We start from the raw sequence: 13,136 nt of genomic DNA, 5'->3' as shown, positions 1-13,136 counted from the left end.
TTATCTGCTTGCAATCAGTGCTACAGAGATTTCTGAAGTAAGAAAGCATGCTCTGCTAATCCACTGCCTTGGAGCAGAAGGGCAGCATATATTTTACACTTTTCCCCTTGCAGATGATAAACATGAGACTGCACTCACTGCCTTAAAGAACTTTTTTGTACCAAAAGTGAATGTAGTAGCTAATCGCTACAGATTTTGCCAGCGTGAGCAGAAACCAGGGGAGACTATAATGCAGTATATTGCTTCCCTGAGGAGTCTGATTGTAATTTGTGACTTTGGGAATATGGCAGATGAGATGATTAGAGACCAGCTCATTGAGAAAACAACCATGCTTCGTGTAAGAGAATGTTTACTTCTAGAACCACAACTTATACTTGAAGAAGCAATAACCATTGCTACCCAGATTGAGTCAGCTACAACTGAAGCCAAAATAATGAGCATGGATACAGGAGGAACAGTCCAGGCTGTGACTCCTTTACAGAAAAGTTCACTATCGCTGCAGACAAACAATTACAAGAGGAAAACTAATGAAAAACCACCAAATCAGCAAATTCAAAATACAGAAAAAGCATGCTTTCGCTGTGGATCCCCACAACACCTTGCAAGCTACACAGGATGTCCGGCAAAAGTAGTTCAATGCAATCATTGCAAAAAGATTAGGCATTTTGCTAAAGTATGTTGCAGGAGCCAGTTCAATCAACAGGTGCATGCAGTTACAATACCAGATGTTACTGTGCTGAGCGTGGACAAAATCACTACTGCACATATTCCAGAACAAATAAAGTGCATGGTAAACATTTCCACCATACCCTCAGGCAAATCACACTCTATTCAGCTAATGTTGGAAACTGGCTCAGCAGTATCTATACTACCTGATTCCATCTATTGCATTACTTTAAAGATGTGCCTCTTACTGAACCCAGGCTTCACTTGATGTGCTATTTGAACAACCAGATTCCAGTACGTGGCTGCCTGCCAGCAATAGTTACTTTTGGTGATTGCTGTGTAACTGCAGAGTTCTACATTGTCCACAAAGGCACTCCTATCCTTGGCAGAGATTTATTGGCTGCTTTAAATCTCAGGGTAGTTAATGGACAAATTGATCTTCCTCAGCAAAGCACTCTTCCGGTGCACACACCAGTTTCAGCTGGGACCCAACACCAGGTTGAGGAGAAACTCGGCTGTGCTTATGGGTTTCTGCATAAAGTTAAAATGCGGAATAATGTGATGCCTGTACGACAGAAATCATGGCGCTTACCATTTTCAGTCAGGGAAGCTGTTTTGGAGGAACTTAGAAAACTTGTTCAAGAGGACATTATTGAAGAGATTAACTTCTTGGAATGGGTTTACCTATAGTAGTGACGCAGAAGAAGGGTGAAGGCATTCGCCTTTGTGTGGACTTAAGGGAGCCAAATAAAGCTATTGTGATTGACAGCCATCCTCTTCCTCACGTAGAAGTATTTGCAGAACTCCGTGGAGCAAAGATGTTTTCTACTCTTGATTTGCAGAGCACGTACCACCAGGTTATGTTGCATGAAGATAGCAGAGACCTCACAGCATTTAGTACACATGAGGAACTATTTCATTTTAAACGTGTTCCATAGTGTCTCACATCAGCCCCAAGTGCCTTCCAAAAAATGATGTCATTGATTTTGAAGAATCAACATGGAGTTCAGTGCTATTTGGATGATATTATCGTGTTTGGAAATACTTCGGAGGAGCATGACAATAACCTGCAGTCTGTACTAAACTGCATCAGCAAAGCAGGCCTCAAGCTCAATAGGTCCAAATGCAAATTTAGATAAACTGAACTCTCCTTCTGGGGCATACAATTTCACAGGCTGGACTAAAACCTGATCCGGCTCATATCCTGGCAATTTCAAATGCTCCTCCTCCAACAGATTTGCAAACCTTACATTCCTTCTTGGGTCTTACCTCCTGGTATGCAAAATTCATTCCCAATTATGCTTCTGTCATTGAACCGTTACGAGAATTACTACGGGGAAGTTCAACCTTAGTGTGGACAACGGATGCACAAGCTAGTTTTGAAACGGTGAAAGACTTGATTGTACATAGTCCAGTACTTGCACTATTCAGTCATGCATTGCCCACAATTGTAACTACTGATGCTTCTGATTATGGACTTGGGGCTGACCTCACGCAACTTTATGAGGACAACACAGAGAGGACTATTGCATTTGCTTCAAGGACACTAAGGCCACGTCTACACTACCTGCCGGATCGGCGGGTAGTGATCTATCTATTGGGGATCGATTTATCGCATCTAGTGTAGACGCGATAAATCGATTCATGATCACACTGCCGTCAACTCCGGAACTCCACCACTGCGAGAGGCGGAAGCGGAGTTGACAGGGGAGTGGCGGCTGTCAACCCCGCGCCGCAAGGATGCGAAGTAAGTGATTCTAAGTTGATCTAAGATACGTCGACTTCAGCTACACTATTCTCGTAGCTGAAGTTGCGTATCTTAGATCAATCCCCCCCTAGTATAGACCAGGCCTTAGTAATGCTGACAGAAGATATTCTATAGTCGAAAAAGAAGCACTTGCTTGTGTCTGAGCTACTGAAAAATGGAGAACTTACCTGTGGGGCTGCACGTTCAAGTTGCGCACAGACCACAGCCCTTTGACGACATTGCTCACCACGAAAGGACTGGGAAGAGCAGGATATTGTATTGCTCGATGGTCTGCAAGACTACTCTTTCAATTATGAACTGGAATATAAGCCTGGAAACCAAAATGTGGTAGCTGATTGCCTTTCTGCCTGCCTTTGCCTTCACCAGATGGTCCACCGGAGGATGAGGATGTAGTAGTTGCGCTTATTACAAGCACTCTTACTGCAGTTACAAGAGAACAATTTCAAGCTGCTTGTTCAGCGTCTCCAATTCAACAAAAGCTACGGGAATTTCTGACAGAGATGGCCCAGTAACCCTAAAAACCTTGACCCAGTTTTGCTGCCTTATTTTAGAGTTTGGGATGAACTTTCTTTGCTTGATGGCTGTGTGCTACGAGGTACACACCGGCTACTTGTGCCAGAAGAATTACAGTCAAAACTCATACACCTGGCACATGATACTCATCAAGGAATTGCCAGAACCAAACAACGACTACGGGATCTGTATTGGTGGCCAGGGATGGACTCTCAAACTGAAGCACTCATAAAATCCTGTGTCACTTGCCAAATGCATGATAAGACAGCAATGACATGTACCCCTCCATTACAGCCTGTTCCTCTTCCTGAATCTGCATGGGAAAAAGTGGCGATTGACATTGTAGGACCCTTTGATACTGCTCCAAGTGACTGTCATTATGCCATCACTTTAATAGACTATTTCAGTAAATGGCCTGAGGTAGTGTTTACATTGCAAATCTCTTCTGCTACAGTAATTAAGTTCCTCTCTTCAGTTTTTAGCAGGGAAGGTAACCCCAAAGAACTGGTTTCAGATAATGGTAGTCAATTTACTTCCCTGGAGTTTGAAACTTTTCTAGCAGAGAGGAACATTTTACACAGAAGGTCATCCCTATACTACCCTCAAGCCAATGGGGAAACCAAAAGGTTTAAAAGAAGTTTGAAAGAGAGTTTGCAAACCGCTAAACTGGAAGGGCGATTGTGGATAACCTTCACTACTGATTTCTTGCAAGCATACCGGGCTACACGACATGGCACAACGCAAAGATCACCCGCAGAGTTACTGCATTGGAAACAGATGAATACTAAACTGAACATTGCTGGATTGTTAAAGGCACAACCTGAGGCCCCAGCCAAGGATGATGTGAGAAAAACAGTTGAACAGAACCAAGCAAAGTATAAGGCTTTCACAGACAAGCGGTGGGGTGCTAAGGAACCAAAGTTTCAGTGTGGTTCCTTCGTTAGAATATGAAAACCTGGAATTTTACAAAAAGGGGACCATAAATTCACAGCTCCTCTTAAAATCATAGAGAAGAAGAGACCTTACACCTATCGACTTTCTGATGGGTGGGTATGGAATGCTTCTTATCTTGCACCTGCCTACGCACCAAGGGGAGATTATGCCAACACTCAGTCTGCTTTGGATGACTTCACCGTAATATCAACACAACAAGACATTGCACTGGAACCGGGGCTTGAGAGATGGCCTGTCAGATCCAGATGACCACCTGTCTGGACTAGAGACTATGTTATGTAGTATCTATAGTGTTTTTAGTGTAATAATTCTGTCAACAGTATAGTGCCTTGTTTCCTATTTGTTCCTGAGGTTAGAACAACAATATTTATTGTAACTGGGAGAGTTTCTTAAGAGAGGAGGGAATGTGGTGTTTAGATGTTGCTTGTAATTATTCAGATTGGGAGCACTGGATGTTGGGAGTCTGAAAGGACAGGAAACAGGAAGGAGGGGGAGGAGTTGAAGAGGCTGAGGGTGAGCTACTGAGGGTGCAGCAGCAGCTTGGAAAAGAGGTTTCCACTTTAAAAAATAAAGTCCTGTTGAAGTTTGTTAGTACCTTGCCTGGCTACTACAAAAAGATGGTTAAAAAAAACTTAGTTTGATAGCATTCTGTCTGTCAAGAAATCACTTATCAATAGTTGTGGTTGTGAAATTGTTTCTGTCTGTTACATAATTAATTTTGCTAGGTGTACATTAATTAAGGTGGTGGGATAGGATTGGTTAGAGAATTTTGTTACACTATGTTAGGATTGATTAGTAAAATTTTGGTATCATGATTGGTTAAGGTACAGCTAAAAAGAACTCGAATTTTACTATATAAACTGGGATCCAAAAGAAAGTTCTTTGGGAACCAACTCCAGGACACAGCCCCAAAGATCAGAGCTGCCAGACCTCAACACTCTGCCAATAACACCGTGAAGAAACTGGAATCCCCCAGATGGACCTGATCCTGACTGGCCATCAAGAAAAGTTTATCTGTCTTATTGGGAGTTGTCATAAATATAAAGGGAAGGGTAAACACCTTTAAAATCTCTCCTGGCCAGAGGAAAAATCCTTTCATCTGTAAAGGGTTAAGAAGCTAGGATAACCTCGCTGACACCTGACCAAAATGACCAATGAGGAGACAAGATACTTTCAAAAGCTGGGGGGAGGGAAAAACAAAGCCTCTTTCTCTGTCTGTGTGATGCTTTTGCTGGGGACAGAACAGGAATGGAGTCTTAGAACTTAGTAAGTAATCTAGCTAGATATGCATTTCTTTAAATGGCTGAGAAAATAAGTTGTGCTGATTGGAATGGATATTCCTGTTTTTGTGTCTTTGTAACTTAAGGTTTTGCTTAGAGGGATTCTCTATGTTTTGAATCTAATTACCCTGTAAGGTATTTTCTATCCTGATTTTACAGAGGTGATTCTTTTTACTTTTACTTCTATTAAAATTCTTATTTTAAGAAACTGAATGCTTTTTCATTGTTCTTAAGAGCCAAGGGTTTGGGTCTATGGTCACCTATGCAAATTGGTGAGGATTTTTATCAAACCTTCCCCAGGAAAGGGGGCGTAAGATTTGGGAGAATTTTGGGGGGAAAGACGTTCCCAAACGGACTCGTTCCCAGTAACTGTCATTTGGTGGTGGCAGCGAAAGTCCAAGGGCAAAAGGTAAAATAGTTTGTACCTTGGGGAAGTTTTAACCTCAGCTGGTAAAAGTAAGCTTAGGAGGTTTTCATGCAGGTCCCCACATCTGTACCCTAGAGTTCAGAGTGGGGAAGGAACCTTGACAGGAGTAGTGAGGACTGTATGTGTAGCGTGTGCAGTCTGTTTTTGCTGATTGTTAATAAATAGAGGTTATGTGGTATATTACTGTGTAAGGCTCTTTCACTGGTAAAAGGTCCTGCAAACCTGCAGAAGTAGTATACACCCAGAGCCCTATGTATTGGGAAAGGGTGTGTGTACTTAAATTGACCAGGTTAGTTACACCCTGAGCCCTACAGATTGGGTAAGGGTAGGTGCTTTTCACCTGGAGCCCTATGAATTGGGAAAAGGTGGGGGTGCCTAAATTAACCGGGTTACTCCTGAGCCCTACAAACTGGAAAAAGGTGGGGTGCCCTAATGTGTGCAGGTAACAGAGTTTGCTCAGGACCAGGCCTGGATGTTTTGCCAATCAAGGCAGAAAAAAGTTTTCAACGCTCTCCTCGGAGCTGGGGTGACCAGATAGCAGAGGTGTGGGGGGTAATAGGGTCCTATAGAAGTCAAAGCCCGTAATATTGGGACAGTCCTGATGAAATCAGGACATCTGGTCACCCTACTCAGCAGCTGTGGTGGGAAAAAAAACCCAGCTGAGCAGCAAAGCGGTATGTTGCCACCACCTCCCCAGAAATTGGTGCCCAGGGTGACCACTTTGTTCACCTGCCCTAAAACTGGCCTAGGGAAGCCTGGAGGTGATTGGGGTTTGGTGGAGTCTCCCTCATTGTTCTGCTCCCTGTTAGCCTCCCCCAATCAGCCCCTATAGCGTGGGTCTGCCCCCTCCAGCACCTCAACCCTCTAAGTTCAGTCTCTGGCCCAAGCCTAACCCCACATTTCAACTTCTGCTTTCCCAAGAGCCCCTCCTGTCCCCATTAACCCCTCATTCTCTCCCCAAGAGCCCCTGCTGCCCCCACTCAACAGCTCTTGTCCCTCTTAGCTTGTGCCTGCTCCTCCCAGTCTATGGGACGCTGACACCAACACCCCCACCTTGTGTAAACTGTCCTCTCAGAGTAGGTTTATTGTGTTATAGTTTGAAATACATCCAAGGGGCACCCTATCCCCAAACCACTGACCAAGAATTAGCAATGGTCCATCACAGCGGTGGTATAATTTACTCAGCAGGCGAGAACTGGGGGTGGTGGTGGTACACTGTGATAAAAGATTGTTTAATGGTAGGCAAGATAATGGAACTGGTTGTAAAAAAGAATAATATAACAGGGATTTTATTTAAACCGGAACAAAGAGAACTGGATTCCACCTACCTAAAATAACATTTTAACCGTTCTGCCAGGTGAAGCCAGCAGCAACCAGGGCCAGGTTCAATATCTAGGGGTTCCTCTTCAACAATACAACACAAAACCGGCCCAAGCCCCCACCCAGTAACCTGGGAAAATTACACACTACCCCTGGGTGCCGATGACAGGCAATACTTCCCCACTCGCAAACACAGAGTCTGAGTGTAGAAAATAAACTTTTAATGAAAGGAGGGAAGTCACCCGACATTAATTAGGGAAAATGCCACAAGCAGCATTCATAAACATAGAACTGTGAGCAGGACACTCATCCCAGAGTGCATGGGGCAGTGCTTTCTGCCTGATGTTCTTGAGTTCTACAACCAAAAGTTCCTTTTCTGTGCCCCTCTCTGCTCCCTCACAGTGGGTTGTTCTGGGTCAATGAGGACCCAGAGTTCAGACGTGCATCTGTGTGAGTTCACCTCCCACCCAGGGAAGAAGGCACCTTGCTTGCTCTGCCATCTGAGTGATTGCCCTGGCTGGGCACTCCTGCCAGCTCGCCACTCAGGTTCCCACCGGCTGCCGCTCCTGCCTGTCAGTCACCTTCTGCTACCACCTGCTTCTCTGCTGTGACCTCTGCAGGTCAGTCTGTTTGTGACTTTTAACTCTTAATAGACTGGGCAGAATCACCAGTGCACATAACAATCTATGAAGCAAGAGACTTAGGCCTTGTCTACATAGGCAGGATGCATTGGTTTAACTTAAATCTGTTTTTAAACTAGTGCAAAAAGTTTTGGGTGAACACTTGTATTCGAGTTCAAGGCTGGCTTATGTTGGTTTAATTATACCAACAGGAATGTGGAGGCATCTGTTATTCACAGAAGAGGCACAGCTCAGGCAATGGCAGGACATGCTTCCCCAGCAGAAACACACACACCAGGGTGCCTCATTTCTGATCTGGAGGGATTCCCGCTGGAGGTGAGTGAAAGTTCAGTCACAATTGCCAATTCAGTCCTTGGCCTCTCTGTTGACAGCGCCAATAAAAGAACAAACTAAGGCCATTTGTGATGGTGCTTTTTGTGATGTAGACACCTGTCTAGTGGGAAATGGGCTGAGATATCTCCCAACACCACTCTAGCTTATGCCACATAAACCAGTGCACAACCACCACATGGTGTAACATGGGTACCAGCCTAGAATAGATGAGATCTGGTGACTTAAAAGAGACAGACTGTATATCCTATTACCGATCTATACAGCCATGCAGTTCCACATCTCTCCAATAGTATGAGGGAGGGGCGTTTGGTACATTCTATCTCTGGGTATTTCAGGAGAATCAGGAGTCCATATTTCAGGGTGGTGCTGGTTGTGCCAGATCCTGCCAGGAATAAATCTAGCGTGCTTCTCACCAAACTATCAGTGTTAAATTCCAATTGGACATTTTGTTTCTCCTACAGAAAGGTTTGGAACAGTTGACTGAAAAGCATCGGAATTTATTCACACAGACCAAATAAGTCTCCCCTTACACACAATGTGTGGCTTTATATCAATCCCACAGCACCAGGCCTTGGGGCTGCCGATTGCAATAGCATTACTGCAGGGCTTTGGAGAATATTTTGCTCTTTGTAAAGAAGGGAGAATTGGACTATTATAGCAAAAAGATTTGTTTTCATTTGTCTTTCTAATTGTTAAGACTCAGCTGTGCAGTAGGTCCTTGTTTCCTAGATTCATATATTCCAAGGCCAGAAAGGACCATTGTGATCATCTAGTCTGACCTCCTGTGTAATACAAGAAATAGAATCCCCAAAATAATTCCTTTTGAACTAGAGCACGGCCTTTAAAAAATCTTTTAGAAAAACATGCAATCTTGATTTAAAAATTGCCAAGGAAGTAGAATACACCATGACTGCTGGTAAATTGTACCAATGGTTAACCATCCTCACTGAAAAATGTATGTCTTATTTCCAGTCTGAATTTGTCTAGATTCAATGTCCAGCCACTGGATCTTGTTATGCCTTTGTCTGCTAAATTGAAGAGCTCATTATCAAATATTTGTTTCCCTATGGTAGGTACTTATAAAATGTGGTTAAGTCTCCCCTTAACCTTCTCTTTGTTAAACTCAAATAGCTCAATCTGTTTAGTTTATCACTAGAAGGCAAGTTTTCTAATTCTTTAACCATTCTCATGACTTTTCTCTGAAACCTCAACAATATTTCAACATCCTTGAATTGTGGGCACCGAACTGGATGCAGTATTACAACCAGCAGTTGTACCAGTGCCAAATACAGAGGTAAAATAACTAGGGCTGTCAAACGATTAAAAAAAATAATCGTAATTAATCATGAAATGTAAAAAATTATTTTTATTACAAATATTTGCATTGTAAAAAGATTTTAAAAAATCAATATACAAGTTGAAGCATGAAGGGGCATATAAATGTTTAACATATCTGGCATGTAAATACCTTGGAACGCCGGCTACCACAGTGCCAAGTTCTCACTTTCTCACATTCTCACGAATGCCTGTTCTCAGTTTCGGGTGACATTGTAAATAAGAAGTGGGCAGTATTATCTCCCGTAAATGTAAACAAACTTGTTTGTCTTAGCAATTGGATGAACAAGAAGTAGGACTGAATGGACTTGTAGGCTCTAAAGTTTTACATTGTTTTGTTATGGAGTGCAGGTAGGTAAAAAAAATAATTCTACATTTGTAAGTTACACTTTCACGACAAAGATATTGCACAACAGCATTTGTATTAGGTGAATTGAAAAAATACTATTTCTTTTACCTTTTATGTTTTCTGCAAATATTTGTAATCAAAACTAATATAAAGTGAGCACTGTACACTTTGTATTCTGTGTTGTCAATGAAATCAATATAATTGAAAATGTAAAAAGAATAAAAAATATTTATAATAAATTTAAATTGGTATTCTATTATTGTTTAACAATGCAATTAAAACTGTGATTAATCATAATTTTTTTTATCTAGCTAATCTGTTTTGCATTGATCGCTTGAGTTAACCGCGATTAATTGACAGTCCTAAAAATAACATCTCTGCTCCTATTCAAGATTTCACTGTTTATGCATCCAAGCAGCGCATTAGTCCTTTTGGCCACAGCATCACACTGGGATCTTGTGTTTAGCTAATTACCTACCATGACTCCCAAGTCCTTTGCAGAGTGACTGCTTCCCAGAATAGAGTTTCCCACCTTGTAAGTAAGGCCAGCATTCTTTGTTCTTAGATGTATATATTTACATTGTGCCCAGCTTACCAAGAGATCCAGATCCCTCTGTATCAGTGGCCTCTCTTCTTCATTATTTGCCACCCCCACAATTTTTGGTTGTCTGCAAACTTCATCAGTGATGATTTTATGCTCTTTTCCAGATCATTGATAAAAATGTTAAATAGGGCTAAGAACAGATTCTTGCTAGAACCCACCAAAAACACACCTGTTTGATGATGATTCCCCATTTACAATTACATTTTGAGACCTACCCATTAGCCAGTTTTTAATCCATTTAATGTGTGTCATATTGATTTTTTCTCAGTCTAGTTTATTCAATTGCTTGATTTTTTTTACTTATGTATGCTATTTGTCTGGGAAGCAGCAGAATACGTACATTGTTTTTTACAAAAAGAAAAAAAGAAAATCAAACATTTAAAAACATTTTTAAAAAAGGAAGAAGATGGCTTAGTGTTGATTCTCCAGGAGAAGTGACTTCATCGAACGTTAATAATGAGAATACTTTAACCCAAACTCTAGTAAGCAAAAGGACTGCCACTCTCCCATACCTGTTCTATTTTGATAAGGAAAGCATTGATGAAATCTCAAGGGAATTGGGGTCCAGAGACTCTTTGTGCATCTTCACTGTCTCCAAAACAAAACTTGTGAATTCCTTCAAGTTTTTAAATCTCTTTTTGTGAGGCCCAGGTATGTAATCCATAAGAGTCGGGAAAAAAATCTACAGCTGTAATGATTGAAAGGAAATACACATTCTAGTTTATTTGGATACAACTTTGGTTTATCCGGGAAAAAAAAGTTAACTTCATAATGATTATTCAAGTTGCTTACTTCAATATGATATATTGATTACCTTATATGACAAGTTTATAATCCAACTTGGAACCCAAAACCCTTTGCAAACTATACCAAATCACAGGTTTCAGAATAGCAGCCATATTAGCCTGTATTCGCAAAAAGAAAAGGAGTACTTCTGGCACCTTAGAAACTAACAAATTTATTTGAGCATAAGCTTTCATGAGCTACAGCTCACTTCATCAGATGCATTCGGTGAAAAATACAGTGGGGAGATTTATATACACAGAGAACATGAAACAATGGGTGTTACCATACACACTGTAAGGAGAGTGATCACTTAAGATGAGCTAATAGCAGCAGGAGAGCGGAGGGGGGGGAGAAAACCTTTTGTAATGATAATCAAGGTGGGCCATTTCCAGCAGTTGACAAGAACATGTGAGGAACAGTGGTGGTGGGAATAAACATGGGGAAATAGTTTTACTTTTTGTAATGACCCATCCTCTCCCAGTCTTTATTCAAGCCTAAGTTAATTGTATCCAGTTTGCAAATTAATTCCAATTCAGCAGTCTCTCGTTGGAGTCTGTTTTTGAAGTTTTTTTGTTGAAGAATTGTCACTTTTAGAACTAAATTTAGACCTGCTGAATTGGAATTAATTTACAAACTGGATACAATTAACTTAGGCTTGAATAGACACTGGGAGTGGATGGGTCATTACACAAAGTAAAACTATTTCCCCATGTTTATTTCCCCTCCACCCCCACCCCCCACTGTTCCTCAGATGTTCTTGTCAACTGCTGGAAATGGCCCACCTTGATTATCATTACAAAAGGTTTTCTCCCCTCCCCCCCCCACCCCGCTCTCCTGCTGATATTAGCTCATCTTAAGTGATCACTCTCCTTACAGTGTGTATGGTAACACCCATTGTTTCATGTTCTCTGTGTATATAAATCTCCCCACTGTATTTTTCACTGAATGCATCCAATGAAGTGAGCTGTAGCTCACAAAAGTTTATGCTCAAATAAATTTGTTAGTCTCTAAGGTGCCACAAGTACTCCTTTTCTTTATACCAAATCACTCTCCAATATACATACTTTCTACACTAAAACTTTGGTGAGTTTGTTCACCAACTAACACAGTGGTTTTCAATCTGTGATCTTATGTTCTTATTGTCCGCAGACCATGTCTAACGGGTCCATGAAAGGTTGTCATTACCATAGAGCAGGGATTTCACCTGTGGTCCGCAGACCCTGGGAGTCCGCAGACTCTGTCTAAGATTTCCAAAGGGGTCTGCACCTCTATTTGAAATTTTGTAGGGGTCTGCAAATGAAAAAAGCTAAAATACTGAGCTAAAATACTCTGTATTATTTCCAAAATACAACTATCCTCAATACACAGATCCAGTTCTTGAAAAATCACACTCAAGTGCACAAACATTAACCCTGACCACAGATTTCTAGGCAGTAATAGCACATTATAGACTTTAAAAGGAAAAAAGCCCTTGTGCTAAGGTTGGAGTTCAGGGGTAAAATTCTCTCCTGATGAAACTCTACTGACTTCAGCTCAGTTATGCCAGCAATGGTTCTCAGGAAAGGGTGGGTGCGGTGGGTGGATGGGTGCTGGAAGTGAACAGGAGTTTGCTTTGGAGGTACGGAATGTGATCACATTCAGTTATCCCATTGTGAATATACTAAGGCATGTGAATTGCAATGGTTTGGAGGTTAATGTTTTAATTGGCAATTTCCTTTATTTTTACCAATTGTGTTGAAAGGGAATTTCCTTGAGCAAACTTAATTCTGATCTAATGAAGTGTTTTGTGTGAGAATTTAAATAATCCTGAGAAGCAAGCCTGAGGCTGGGTTTGGTTGAAGCTGCAGCCTAATGAGGAGAATAGGAACATGATGGGAATCTGAAACAACAACTGTCTGAGGAAAATGAACAGCCATTGGATTAAACCTCCCTGCCGTGAAATGGAGAAGAGTAGAATGATCTCTGCAATTCACCCTGCTGGGAGAGAGCAGAAGAGCTCATCATTTTCCTCTATCAGACCCATTAATGTCAAAAACGTCTTATCCTCGTGGTCAAACCGGTCCCTGAAGACAATGGAGCAGATGACGGAGACCGCATGGGTGAGGAAGAGGGTGAGATGAAAGGGCCGCTCGGGACCAAAACAAACACAGAGTCCAGTTT

This window comes from Lepidochelys olivacea (assembly GCF_965140295.1).
Source record: "Lepidochelys olivacea isolate rLepOli2 genome assembly, chromosome: 7".
In the NCBI taxonomy this organism is placed as follows: domain Eukaryota; kingdom Metazoa; phylum Chordata; order Testudines; family Cheloniidae; genus Lepidochelys; species Lepidochelys olivacea.
The sequence above is the reverse complement of the archived record's forward strand: the minus strand, read 5'-3'. Positions refer to the sequence as shown.